The sequence below is a fragment of the Rhineura floridana genome, chromosome 3, assembly GCF_030035675.1.
Source record: "Rhineura floridana isolate rRhiFlo1 chromosome 3, rRhiFlo1.hap2, whole genome shotgun sequence".
Taxonomy (NCBI): Eukaryota; Metazoa; Chordata; class Lepidosauria; order Squamata; family Rhineuridae; genus Rhineura; species Rhineura floridana.
The window spans coordinates 12,598,276-12,613,992 of NC_084482.1; positions in this window are offsets into that span (position 1 = coordinate 12,598,276).

Sequence of the window (15,717 nt, forward strand, 5' to 3'; positions counted from 1 at the left end):
CTTTTAAATGGTGCTGATGTGAAAATTAAACTGACACACAACAAAGACGCTTTCTACTTGATGACCAATGATGCAAACAGCTGCCACAAATTGCAAATTTTATCAGCCTCACTTTTTGTAAAGAAGGTGAGAGTGGCACCAGGTGCTCGGTTAGGACATGCAGAGGCATTGTTGACATCCAACGCCAAATACCCTGTGGATCGTGTCAGCATGAAAGTTTTTAGTATCCCTGGAGGAAGCCGTGTCAGCAATCAGGAGAATCTGTTTTTGGGCCAGCTACCCAAGCAAGTAGTTATAGGGTTGGTTGATAATGATTCCTTCAGTGGAATTTACAATAAAAACCCTTTTAAGCATTATGACATCAGTTTTGTATCTCTGTATGTCGATGGTTTCCAAATTCCCACAAAGCCTCATCAGCTAGAATTTGAAACAGGAAACCATGTTCGAGAATACATGAGCCTGGTGCAGACAGCTGGCAAGCATATGAAAGACAGGGCTCTTTTAATTAACCATGAGGAGTTTTTAAGAAGCTACACTCTTTTTGCTTTTGACCTGTCTCCAGACCAAGAATGTGGGGATCACTATTCTTTGATCAAAACACGGAATCTGAGAGCAGAAGTTCGATTTGCTAGGACTCTTCCAACTACAGTCAACATGATAGTGTATGGAGTTTTTGAGAGCGTGATTGAGATAAATCACAGAAGAAATGTATTGTATGACTATATGTAAACATGGACAGCGTGCAGTTAACACGCATCCTCTCTTCAAACCCCTACATGCAAAAGACTTTCTACGGTGTGTTTCCCTGTGACAGACTCCCCAAAGACAGATTACTACAAAGACCTGTGGGGCTAGTAGTCAATACCCACCCACACAACATGCCTGGAGAACACTGGCTAGCCATCTACTTGACAGAAGATAAGAGTGGTGGATTTTTTTGATTCCTATGGACATCCTCCAGACTACCTAGTGATTCCCAAGACCATTGTAAAATTTCTAAGGAAAAATACCAGCAGGATTGCTTTTCAACCCCGACAATTACAAGCCCCAGATTCTGTTGCCTGTGGCTACTATTGTGTGTTTTTTCTACAACAGCGTTGTAAGGGTTTAACATTTAAACAGGTTCAAGAACTGTATTCTTATGATTTAGAGAGAAATGATCAGATGGTGAAACAAATTGTAAACAAGAGAAATATGCCCAGACCTTCCTCAGTTGTGTTTCAACCAACCCAAAGCCAGTAGGGCCCTGCTTATACGGCAGGTTAGGGACCAGGCCACAACCGTAAAGCAGAACCCATTGACTTTAATAGGTCGCATCACGCAAAAATGCCGCAAAATGCCGCAAAATGCCGCAAAATGCCGCAAAATGCTGCAAAATGGCAAAATCGGCTTTAAAACAGGGGATTTCCCTATTGAAAGCCGCCGCATCAGCAGAACGCCGGAAAGCAGAACGCCGGAAAGCGGGGCCCTACTGTATATCCTGCAAGGATTTTCATAGCCGTGTTTCCCAATAAAGCACCCCCAAGGGTTTAAATAATTTATACTGTTGTTGTTTTTTATACCTGTAAAGCAATCAGACACAGTCAGCATATAAGGTTAAGCACACTTTTGAAAGTTTTATTTCTTTATAAAACGTTCAGCAGAGATACTACAGGTCAAGCCACACAGCAACATGTTTTTTAGAAGAGATAGAGGGGTTCTTTAACTTGTCTAAAGCTTTCCTGTTGGCAGCATTGCCCACAACATATGTAGGAATGTTTAGTTCAGCTAGGGCTGTCATAAAAACATCCCAACCTATAGGGGTGTGTTTTACAGACAGGGCACGGGACTGCGTGATTCCTTTAATCAGATCCAACATATTGGATCTGTCTATAGCATTGCCCTTATACACAAAGACGCTGTTGACATTCCACATGGAAACACTCTTGTTCTGTAGCAGTTTGTTTAACAACACCCCCACATGATTCTTACATCTAACAGGCAGACTGTCCAGTATTTCTTGAATGATTGCATCAGAATTTACAGGGGTTTCTGCAGAGGTCTGCTGGAGCTGTGGTAGAAACAGGTTTAGTTTTTCTTTCTCTGCCTCCCTCTGTCTTACATGAATTAGATACCTTTGAAGCAGAGCATCATAATGCTTGGCTTTTTCATATTGAGTTAAATCAGTTCTGTGAAGAATTCCCTTCATTTCAGTATCAAGTGAATGTGGTTTTTATGATGTCTTCCTCCTTAGCAGGGGTTCCCTTCAATTGTTCTAGCTAATGGCTGGGAACCAGGTACATCTTTTCAACATATTCCATCACTGTTTAGTTAACAGTCCAGTTATTAGAGGGATGGCAAAACTTAGTAGTGGTGCAAGAAAACCCCCAGACTGTTTCACTAATTGTTTCTTCCTTCTTATTGAGACTCTTTTGTTGCTGAGGCTTTCGATAAGGCTGTGTTTTTTTCTTAATATATGCACCTGGTGGGGAGACAGAGGAATATTGCCTTTTAAAGTGTTGAGGGCTATCTCTGAGATTGCAGCAATGAGATCATCTGATGCTGCACATAAAATGGCTTTCCTCTGGTGTTGAGGAACCTTAATAAGAAGATTTAAGAGAGGGAGGATTCTTTTTACACGGCTGGACATATTGACCAGCTGGATAGCCAGGCTCAAAGAACATAGAGCGATTAAGCTACTGCCTTTTGTAGCACGAGTGGCCTTTTTCATAGTGTATACCACAGGCCAGTCTGGCGGGAAAAGCCCCCCTCTTAATCTGTAAGATTCAGGTGTGGATGCATTTAAATCAACAACCAGGTAACCATAAGGTTTTTGTGTTGCATCTGCAAAAGCTTACATGAAGAACTGTGCATTTCTGGGATACATCTGCTGTGCTAAAGTTGCAATCTGTAATTTATCTCTGGGATTCTTAAACAACACCATATATTTTGTGTGTTAGGCTGATGGTGCTGTTGCTTTTTCCCTTGCAGAAAATATTCTGGGTAATGAAAAAAATACTCAGATTTCTATGATGTACATACTGAATAAAAGCTTTTTCCACTTCTTGATTCTGTGACGCACAATTCATTAAATCATCAATAATAACATAACATAATTTATTTTATTAGGAGGCAGCAAATTGTCATCATCAAATTTCTTTGGCAAGCCCTTCACAAAATTAATAAAAGGGTATTTACATAGTAATTCCTGGTACAATGGTTGCCAAACATTGTAAAACCAACAATATTATCAGGCATAGCTGAAAGTACACTGTGAGCATTGTCCATCGTGTTTTTTTTTATAAAAAAAATCTTTTTCTGCAGTTACTAGGTCCTGCTAGAATGGCTGAGAAGGGGTGGTGCCACCTTGTATCCATTTTAAAACCCGTAAGGAATGGTTTTAAACCCTTTGGTAACCACTCTTTTGTTATAGACAGCTTTCTGGGTTTTCTTGAGAGTTTTTGTTTCAAGAGTCTAGCACCTTTTGTTTTGAACAATACCCTGTTGCTGCACTACTATCTCACGCTGTGGCAACTCTTTACTGTCTGAGACATGGGCAAAAACTAAGTCCTTCAGACTATTGAAATTAATTTTTGTACAGTTATCAGATGTCAAGGTTATTCCTTTGACCTTCATGCATGCAGTCCCACCTGACAATTTGTAACCATATGTTTTAGGGCCTGCTGACAGATAGTCTGTGATATATTGGCCTGCTGAGATTTCACTTGTGAGTTCCCCTAAAAAATCACCTAGAGGTTGAACCCATTGTCCTTCCCGACTCACAAATATAACAGAGTCTGTGTAATGATACAGACAGCACTCCTGCAGATTGTCAAGCAGGCTGTAGAGCTCTAGGCGAGCATATGTAGTTGTAAAGCATGCTATGAACACATTCTTCCCACCTGAGACTGTCACACAATCTTTTGAATGTTTCCAAGTCACACATGCAGCTTCATCATCAATAAATTCACACATCGAAACCTCATAAGCATTAGAAAACAGAATGTTAAACAAGTCATCAGGATCTCTCACCACCTGGGTGTTAGCCAGATTGGGTTTCTGTGCAAATTTTATTTATTTATTTATTATTTATTTAGTTGCATTTCTAAACCGCCCTATAGCTAGCAGCTCCCAGGGCAGTGTACAACATGATAAAACCACAATATTTAAAATACAGCAAGTGTGTATTGCGCAAACAATATAAAACATTATATAAACAAAGTAAAAGAAAACTAGAAATAAAATAAGTAAGATTAAAAGCATAAAATGCATTAAAATGCCTGGGTGAAGAGGTGGGTTTTTACCTGGTGCCGGAAAGATGACAGGGAAGGCGCCAGGCGTATCTCATCTGGAAGGGCATTCCATAATTCGGGGGCCACCACCGAAAAGGCCCTAGATCTTGTTACTGTTCTCCGGGCCTCTGTATGGGTTGGGACCCGGAGAAAGGCCTTAGACGTTGAGTGGAGTGAACGGGTAGGAACATAGCAAGAGAGGCATTCCATCAGATATTGCGGTCCAGTGCCGTTAAGGGCTTTATAGGTAAGGACCAACACTTTGAATCTGGCCCGGAAACATATTGGTAGCCAGTGCAGTTGGGCCAGAATAGGTGTTATGTGGTCGAATTTCTTCGTCCCAGTAAGAACTCTGGCTGCAGCATTCTGCACTAGCTGAAGTTTCCGAATCGTTTTCAAAGGTAACCCTACGTAGATAGCATTACAGTAATCCAATCTAGAGGTTACCAGAGCATGAATAACTGAGGCTAGGTTCTCCCTGTCCAGATAAGGTCATAGTTGGGCTACCAGCCGAAGCTGGTAAAACGCATTTCGTGCCACCGAGGCTACCTGAGCCTCAAGTGACAGGAGCGGATCTAATAAGATCCCCAAACTACAGACCTGTTCCTTTAGGGGGAGTGTAACCCCATCTAGGGCAGGTCTGACATCAACCATCTGAGCAGAGGGCCCTCCAACTAACAGCATCTCAGTCTTGTCAGGATTGAGTTTTAGTTTGTTCGCTCTCATCCAGTCCATTATCGCGGCCAGGCAGCGGTTCAGTACAGCAACAGCCTCACCTGAAGAAGATGAAAAGGAGAAATAGAGCTGCGTATCATCAGCATATTGCTGGAAACGCACTCCATAACTCCTGATGACCTCACCCAGCGGCTTCATATAGATATTAAAAAGCATGGGGGACAGAACTGAGCCCTGCGGGACCCCATACTGGAGCACCCAGGGACTCGAGTAATGTTCCCCAAGCATCACCTTCTGGAGACAATTCCCAATATAGGAGCACAGCCACCGCCAAGCAGTATCAAAAGCCTCCGAGAGATCAAGGAGAACCAACAGAGTTACACTCCCTCTGTCTTTCTCCCGACAGAGGTCATCATACAGGGCGACCAAGGCTGTTTCTGTACCAAACCCCGGCCGAAAGCCGGATTGAAATGGATCCAGATAATCAGTTTCATCCAAGAGAGCCTGGAGTTGGCGAGCGACCACGCGCTCTAGAACCTTGCCCAGAAATGGAACATTTGCTACCGGCCTATAGTTGTTAAAGTTATCAGGGTCCAAGGAGGGCTTTTTTAGGAGCGGTCTCACTATTGCCTGTTTCAGGCAAGGTGGTACCACTCCCTCTCGTAACAAGGCATTAATCACCTCCTTGGCCCAGCCGGCCGTTCCATTTCTGCTAGCTTTTATTAGCCACGAGGGGCAAGGGTCCAGAGCGGAAGTGGTCGCCCATATCTGTCCAAGCACCTTGTCCACATCCTCGAGCTGTACCAACTGAAACTCATCCAATAAAACAGGACAAGACTGTGTTCTGGACACCTCATTAGATTCAACTGTTACAATATTGGAGTCAAGGTCCCGACGGATGTTTATGATCTTGTCTTGAAAATGCCTCGCAAACTCATTACAGCGGGCCATTGATGGTAATATTGCGTCCCCCACAAATTTCCCCCACAAAGAATTTAAAAACAGTTTGGCAATATTCCGCTTCACTTTGTTTACAGAGATCTGTTCATGATGCAAGAGCACCCCCCTGTTTTGAGAAAATTGTCTACATATTTCTGTTTATCGTCTCCACTGACACACCATTCAGGGTACCCTGATGCCTCCTGTTTCTGATGAAGGTGCATGTCTATATAGTCTGAAAACAGCTGCATAGATGTCCTTGCAAAATGCCACACTTCACAGATTTCTGCCACCCTGTATCCCTTCTCTATAGCAACATTCAGTTCCACTGTACATGTTCCTATCAGTGCCCTCTCCTCATCAGAATGGTTGCATGTTTCCAAGTGTGCTTTTGCACAGACTGCACAAAGGGGAAACATGAGTTTTCCATTCATCTTGACAGGTAGTACTGGAAAGAAAAGACCCCTGGGAGGGTACACTTTTACCTTTGCAATCCCAAAATAATTAGAGATGGGTTCAAAGTTCTCATATATTACCTTTGGATGTGCTAAGGCAGCCTTTCCCAACCAGTGTGCCTCCAGATGTTGTTGGACCACAACTCCCATCAGCCTCAGCCAGCATTGCCAATGGTCAGGAAAGATGGGAATTGTGGTCCAACAACATCTGGAGGCACACTGGTTGGGAAAGGTTGTGTTAAAGGGAAGGTTTTTTGTTTGAGTACGAACAGATACAAACTGCAAAAATCATAACACTGTTTCTGTTCTTCAGCATTTGATTTATATTAAAGACTGGTAGCATTAGTGTGTCCACCATAGAGAGCATCTCTAGGTTCTAGAGGCTCAGGAAACCCCGCTGAAGTCAGAAAGTTTTTAAGCTCCTCATCTGATTTCAGTATTTGCTTCCATTCATGCTTCCAAATGCTCCTGACCTCATACCCCAACCCTCTAAGTTCAGCAGTTTTTTTCTCTGTAGAGTTGTAATAAGATTTACCCAGCAAAGGATTCCTTTTTTCTGGAGGATAACATAGGACACAGCCGTGCCAAAAACAGCCATTAAATGCAAAGGCCATTTTCTTATTGTCTATGACTGCATAGCCATCAAGAAAATAATCACCAGCTTTGAATCCACCACCCTTTAGGGCATGATGAATCTGAATATTTTCTTTATGTTCTATGTATGATAGCCATTGGACTGAAGAGATAGAGAATTATTATTATTATTATTATTATCTAAAATTTATTCGACGCCTATCTGACAGGACAACCTGTCACTCTAGGCGACATACAAAGGAATCTCTTACATTGCCTGTGATAGTTGTCTGGCTGGGGTATCCTCCTTCAGAAACTTAAACCTGTACATTGCTAGACTCATACTAGCCAAAGTGAGGTACTGGAATGGATCTATAGCACACCATTCAGTGACAGACTTCTTACCATCCTTTACAGCTTTCCGAGCCTTGGTCATTTCTATGATTTCATGTCTGTACTTGGTGCAGCCCTGCACCAATATTGCTACATCTTGCTTGCAATAAAATGCCAACTCTTTCTGCCTGTTAAAAATGTTTGATTTGTTCTTCTCATACCATTTTAAAAAATTCTCCCTTTCCTCAGGCATCATCTGATGTACACCATAATCCTCGACTCTGGGCACGGGTCTCACATAATTCCAGTTCTCTAGAGTATTAAAATAATGGGGGAAATAGCCCTTACAGCCCTCAAAACCCAAAGCAGATGGAAACCTAGAGAGAGCCATGGGTAAATGACTAAGGGAATCAATGAATTTGATACCTAGCCTGTTTACTGTCACACAGAACAATTTCCCCCCTTGAGCAGCAATATCACGTCCAAATTTTATTTGATCAGCTGACTAATTATAAAATAGCAGTTGTAACCTTTTGAGTTGTGAGCTATAAATGTGCAGTTGCTGAACTGCCTATCCTTAGTGAAGGTGTTTATAAACTCAGCGAGGCATGACTCACCCTTAAACTCCCAGGATTTGCCTGCAGGGAGCTATTCATTCTCTTTCTGGCTTGTCTTCTGTTTCTCCCCCCCCTTCTTTTTGCAATCCCTGGGCCTATCCTTAAAACATTCCACAGTTTCCCCTGCAAACGCTTGTGCGAAACAATAATTTGGAATGTGAATGCCTGTTGACTGGTGACACAAAAAATTATAAAACACATATTTTACAGACACTTTAGGTTGCTTAATAGGTGCCATGTAACATTGATGATTCTTGTCCTTTGTGATAAACCCCCAACAAACAGTACATTGTCTTCCTTTACATTTTTGGTCATCATGCCCTGGTTTCTGGAGAGCGGAGCAGTTTACACAATAGATTCTGCACTCACATTTTACACCTTTCTTAGAGACCAGCTGTCTATGTCTAAATAAGCAGGCTGCAGATCTGCAAACCATCTTACAATTATTTCATCTCTGCAGTGTACCAACATTACTAGCACACTCTGTACTCAAACAAAGCCTGCAGCGATATGTACAATTATGCATGTGAGTGTATTTATTTATTTATTTATTTATTGCATTTGTTAGTCGCTTTTTTTAACAGTAAAACTCAAAGCAACTTACAAGAAAAAAACACAATAATTGAAATAACTTATAACAAGAGCAAACAATTGCAAAACATTTTCAAACAAAATAATACAACCATAATGAAAAATAGCAAATATGACAACAATACAAGAATTAATACCACACTATAAATATAACATATAATAAAAGGCAACATTACACATCCAGTCAGTACTGCAAAAGTAGAAAAATTAAAGCAGCTTCAACTTAGCCTCCACCAGTCTCCATCAGATGCCACCCTAGTTCTTCCCAGTGGCCCAGAGGGACGGTGGAGGGACAGCAGAGGCACAGGACTCCTCTTGGTGTGGGGGTGCCGGTGGGGGTGGCAGTGTATAATGTATTGCAATACTCACAATAGTTTTTAGATCCAAAAACAGCTTTTACGTTGAGTACTCCATAGTAACGTTCATCATGGAGAAGTATAGTATAGGTTTTTGGGTACTTTGGTCCTACTGTGTGAAGTAGACTCCAGCCCTTCTTATTGAAGTGGCCTACTTGGATGTTGACCTTTAAAAGGTCTTCAAAAAAGGAAACATCATTAAAGGCATCTTTCTTTTGATCACTCCACCCTAGTTCCTTATGCAATTCCCCAGCTGCAGTCAACAACTCAGTATCTGTATGGGTCTTCTCAGCCATAACAGCTAAGAGCCCCCCAGCAAAGCAGAGATTGTTACCTATGGAATTGAAATCTACCAAGTACTGTCTTTTTTTTACTGATGATTGCGCTGTTGGGTATAGAACCTATTGACCTATGGCCTCCACCATTTGGTGACCTCACAATTGTAACAATCAAACGCAGAGAGACATCTGCAAGTATTTGTGCATTGCTCTGCAGGAGGTTGCTCATATGTGTTAGAAAGTCTTCAGCATTCAGGGCACCCCGATTCCTTCTGATTGAAAAGAGTGGATCTGATAGGCCCCCACCCTCTAACCTTATTTGAACATAATCCTCAGGAGCAATTCTACTATTAATATCTTGTAGAACCATTTGGATGGCATTGTATAATTCAGATACAGCGTGTGCATATGATCTCATATGGTCTAGATTAATAAATCAGAATACCTCAGTAATGTGCAAAGCCTGGAAGCCCTCAAACTGTCTCTGGTATGTGGCAACACGTTCTACACATACCAGCCCCTCATGATCATTGGGTGCACATTCACCTTCACTATCTGGGGATGGTGTAGATGAATGTGAGACAGCCCCTATAGGCTCAACATCCTGAGAAGGTGTAGACATATGTGAGCCTGAAGACTCAGCATCCTGTGGTGGTTGGAAATGCTTTAGAACTGCTGTACCTAGAGGAGGAGTATTTTTAGGGCCTTTTTTTTACCAGAAAGCTTTTGGTTTTTAGAGGCTGAGAGTGTTTTTTTAGCCATGCATAGTATTTTTTTAACCCTCCCACTCCAGTACATCTGGGACTGGGTTGGTTTGCTGTTCCTGAACCTTTTTTTGGGTTTACCACCACCCCTCTGTACATACTTAGCAATACCATTAGCACAGCCATGACACTGCTGGTGTTTTTTAATCTCTTTAAGAAGAGTTATCAGGGCAGATGAATCAATACACCCACCACTACAAATCTGCTTTATGGATGTTTGATACTGGTTGGCGTTCATCATCATCATGTTAGCATTTTTAACCATCATGTTAGCGTTTTTAACCATATTCTTAGCTTTTTTAACCATATTCTCGATAGCTTCATATCTTTCCATATATACTATACAGCTCAGCACAATTATGTAAATCTTGCTCCTCAGGCCCTTGTGTGGGAATCCAAAACTTTTGGGATCCTGGTGATGACTGTAGAGGGCTGTCACACTTTCTCTGCTCAGGCTCTGGGTCAGGAATAGCTTGGATCTCTGAGCCACCACACTTTTTATCTGCATTGCCAAGTACAGATTCTAAAATACAAAAGAACGGTGTCATGTGCAGCTATGGTTACGGCTGTGTTTACACACACACACACACACACACACACACACACACACACACACACACACGCACACTTCTTACCCATCCTTGTGCCCTTGTAACTTCAGCTGATGGGGATGGCTTGTCGCTGATGTACACTGTGAGGAATAACAGACATATTAGCTCTTTTGTTGGCATCCTTATTGAACTTAAAATGACCCCTCTGCAACTTAAAATATCTTATTTACCTATATCATCTGAGGTCCCTCTACATGGTGTGTTTTCTTTGTTTTTTTAAGGGACGGACCTGCCACCTCAAATTCCTAAACCCTGTTACCTAAAGCCAGGAAACATATCAGCGTTACAAGCAAGAGAATTTTGCTGAAATTAGAAAATGTTTCTTTACATAGTCCATTTATCTTACCGATAATGTCATCATTATTTGAGATCCTAGAAGGTGTGGCGGTTATCTTTCTCTTCAGTTTAGAAACATGTCAAAAGCTTGGACCTGGAGATTCTGAAGATAAGGAATACATGTTGAGACCTGCCCCCAGGAACCACTACATAGCATAACAAGGGTTTAACAGCACATTCAGAAAAGATGGAGAGTCATACGTTCACCATGGTTCAAAGCTCGTTGAATTTTGTTTGCCGGAGAACAGTACCTAAGATACAGCAATTCAAACCGGTCCTAGTTTTTGAAAATATTGCCCGCCCAATTCAAGATGAGCTTGAAGAAAAAATAGCCCCATTTTTGAACTCTCTTGAAATTAAATCTACAGAGGCAGCATGCAAAACTCTTGGCAGAGTGGCAGAATCAGTATATGCTGATGGAAAAACAAATTGGGGGCGTTTTTTAACAGCCCTGCTGTTTGGTGGTATTATTGCTAAAAAATTACAGTTGTGTGGAGTTCCTCTGACACAAGCAATGAGGATCAGCTTACACATTATATCATAGCATACGTCACGAGTACAAAATCAGGATGGATCTTGGAAAATGGAGGCTGGGTGAGTATGACAAAAAATATATTGCTCTTAAGTTTGAGAAAATTAGCTGACATCAGCCATAACAATAATTGCTCTCTATCTTTATTGCAGGAATATGGCTTTGTTAAGCAATTTGAGAGTCATGGACTTATTCAAGACTCATTACTCTATGCTATGGTTAATATTCCCTGTTTAAATTTCTAGCTGAGAAATAAAAGTACAAGCCCCATAACATTCAGAAGGTCTCCTATAATTTATGCAGTTCTCTTTAGACCATGTGCCTTTTGAGGATTTCTTTATATAAACATGCATTAATTACCTTCAGATTAGATAAATTTTGCTGCATTGTCTTCGATGCTTTCCCACCCTGAAGAACAGAATCTGTGGGAAAATGGAAAAAATATTCTTCACATGGGACCAGAAATAAACTACATGCTGCAAACTTGAAGGGAAAAAAAGAGCTTACTTGCAGACATTCTCTTTATGACGCTGGGGGCTTTTTCTATACTAAATTTAAAAAAGAAAACAAATTTTAAACCTTGTTATTGCAGCAGAGCGCAAACAGACACATGGCCTCAAACTTTTTAAATCACGCTAGGAAAATGTACATACTTGCAAATAATTACTGAGGACTTTTCTATACTAAGTTTAAACTATGTATCACATTAATGAAACAAAACTATGTATCACATTAATGAAATAAACAATTGCCTTCTAGAAGCTTAGAGAGTGTTTGCTGAGAGAAACAGCCTCTGCAGGAAAAAATATTTTTAAAAAGAGCTAGAAACAGCCACATGGCCTCAAACTTTTTAAATCATGCTAGGAAAAAAGTACATACTTGCAAATAAATTCTGAGGACTTCTCTATACTAAGTTTAAACTATGTATCACATTAATGAAATAAACAATTACCTTCTAGAAGATTAGAGAGTGTTTGCTGAGAGAAACAGCCTCTGCAGGAAAAAATATTTTTAAAAAGGGTCAGAAACAGGCACATGGCCTCAAACTTTTTAAATCATGCTAGGAAAACAGTAGAGGGTACTTACCGTTGCCAGGTAAAAGAGAAAGATCCTGCGCTGTATAGGCTGTTATATATCACCACACCTATTGTATGCAGACCAAGGCTCTGTGATTGGTTTACGCTAACATATTCGCCACCCCTGGAAAACTGTTAATTTTTTTACCTATAGATCGCATCCAGTATTGGCCCATCCAATACCATGTGATCTCATCTAGAATCATATGACCATACCATGTGGTCACAGCCATTTTTTCCCCTGGTCCATGTGGTCACAGCCATTTTCTCCCTAGACCTTACACTGTGTGGTTGGCTAATTTCTAGGGTGCGTTGCAAAACCACGTGTTTTACAAAAATAACCATGGATAACTGCATCCTGAAGAACACTGCTGAACTGGGTATCTTTGATATGTGTTTGGTTCCAAAATATTACAGGTATGTTGCAAAGGGGCACTTTTTTGTTGTGGGGGGGCTGCTTTAGCTGTAGCTCTCTGGTAACCCTGTATTTAACACAGTTCATTCAGATTATACAGTATAAAAACCCTGCATCTTACAGGCATGCTGCATGGGGTGGGGAGTGCTTTAGCTGTAGCTCTCAGGTAACCTTATATTATAGTTTTTTCAAAGATTTACCTAATGGGAAATAAAAAACAGATCCTGTACATTTATTCTGAGAATGTTTATAACAATCTCATTTACAGTATCCTCTTCAATATAATGTGCATTATTGGGTATTGGGAACCTATGTATTTTATTTAATGTAAAAGAGCCTGTACATTTATTCTGTTTAAACTGTGATCTCCCCTGATTGAATTAAGGCCTAGGAGAAGCTATCCAGATAGGATTAAACCCTAGGAAGCTGCTCATGGTCAGCATCCAATATATTTTATTTACTTTTGGGATTAAAGCCAGAATGGTGAGAATGACTAGCTCACCCGTCCCCCGCCCCTGGTAAGACCAGTCCTAATTTAATCATTCCGGTGTTCCATTAGAGGAGTCATGTATTTACACCTTTATTTAAACAAGAAAGAAAGAAAGAAAAAGACACTATGTTTCCAAATAGAGCATTTTATACAGAAGTTTCATTGAGATGTAAGAAATGTTTTGTAACTTCTGTTCTTAATAACACTTAAAATGTGGCTTAGATATGACTGGTCAGTGTCTCTCAGTATCTTTTCAACAAGTTTAACAGACTTCTGGGAACGGCCTACTTTGGTCACCAGATTTAATACTTCATCAACATTTTCTTGTGTTAGAACAAGACAATTCAGACTGAGCTGTTAAGATAACAACATGAAACACACTTTTAAAACAGATTTTCCCACATATAATTCTCAACATTCTAGAAAGGACAGGCTTTGTCCAGTTCAGTCATTCATGTGAATTTTAACATGGGGCCTGAATTATGCAACCCACACAAGCTTCATACATATTTTGCATTAAACAGTGCTTCAAAATGGCATACACAGCTGCTCTGACAATGCATTTCATTGCTACCTTCCATTTTATTGGTAAACTATTGTCTGTTTCATTGGTTTGAATGCCTAGAATGCTTCTAAGGATGAGATGGTTGGGATGATTTGTTGTCAGATCTGCAGAGTCCCAAAAAAAGATTTAGAAAAAATCAAACACAGATTTTTCTTTGTTTTTATAATACACCATGAAAATAATCACTCTACAAACCTGTATTTGAATGTTTCCTATTGATGCTGTCTTCCACAGGGCTGTTGGACATGGCAGGGAGCTAGCTTCAGCAGTTTTCAGTTACTGAAGATCCCTAGAAAAGTAAGGGCATGTTTTCACATTTTTACCCCTCCTATATTTTGCAGCTCTCCATGCAAGTAGTTTACACATAAAAGCTTACCTGCATTACGTTATCTGTTACAATGGCCTGCAACATGCTGTTCCACATTTGGCTGTTCTCTTCCTCTTTTAGCAGTTTAGTTGGTGAAAAACATTCATCTTCATCAGAACTTGTGCTAATAAAGCACTTTCGAGGATTAGGTCTCTCTACTGGTGGTGGTGTAGTTAATTCAGTAGGACTCAAAGGGGTGCTGGCTGGTTCCATGTTCAATCCTCAGAATGTGTCTGTGCATGCAAAAAGCACTTCTGTACCAGGTGTCTCCATCCCCTCTCCTGATTGGACAGGCCTTCAAAACCTCCCCCTATTGGGTGACGTAGCTGTAGAGGGGTTTCTTATCCCTATTGGGCTGATCTGGAGAGGGGAGCGGAAATGGACCCCGAAGGGGTCCATTTCCAACACCCTATTTTGACCTATGGGTTTTAAATCTCTTCAGATTGGTCCCCTGGAGACCACGTGCTTGTAGAGGGGTCACATGCCCCTATAGGGACCAATCCAGGACCCCATTTTGAGTAAAAATATGCCTATTAGTCCAGTGGGGGCCATGTTCTCATGGGGTGTCACACAGCTACTGTTTCCAGGGTGGGACATGAGGGATGGGGCTTCTGGGGGACAGGATATCTGGTGAGGTCATCAGGGGAACCAGAAATAGAGAGGTGGGATTTCCAGTGTGGGACTTCCAGGGAGGGGCCTCTGCTGACATCATCAATCAAACTCAAAAGGGGTGGGGCTTAGCAGTTTGACAGGAGGTGGTCTTTTATTACTACTCACAGGAGTAAATCCCACTGAATTCAATAAGCATGCAAATGATCAAACCTGCCCTCCTCCCCCTCCCCCTCCCTGCTCCCATCCCCCTCCTCTCCTCTGCCTTTCCTCCCTTCCCTCCTCCTCCTCCTCGCCTCCCCATCCACTGTGGTCAGTTTTACCCATCCTGAGCATGATTGCAGAGGAGTAAATCCCATTCAACTCAATAAGTATGCAAATTATCAATCCATTCTCAGCAAACTTGCACAGGATCTCATTTCTTACCTCCCGGATTAAAAAGCAGAGAAAATTCACTAACAGGCAAAACAACCTTGCGTTTTAAGAACTTACCTATAGCCAACAGATATTTCTATTAAACCTTAAAAAGCAGGGAAATTGAGCATCTATAGTGAATGTACCAGGGGAGGAGGAGACCTGAACTCCTCTCTGAGATATTGTACTGCCCTACAAATTTGTCAAAATGCAAACACAATTTGGGTTGGTCTCTTACAGTTCATTCCACTTCTTGTGTAGTTTGGACGAATTTGGTAACATGTGCCTCTGAGCATATGGTGAGTGGTGGCAACACCTGCAATCAGCCCAAATAAGAAAAACAAGACATGTGCTCTGCTGATCTTGTTTTAGCAGGAAGGAAGCAACAATATTAAGCCAGTTGATATAGTTCAGATAGTCACTTGAAATATGTTTGATTTACTTTGCAAT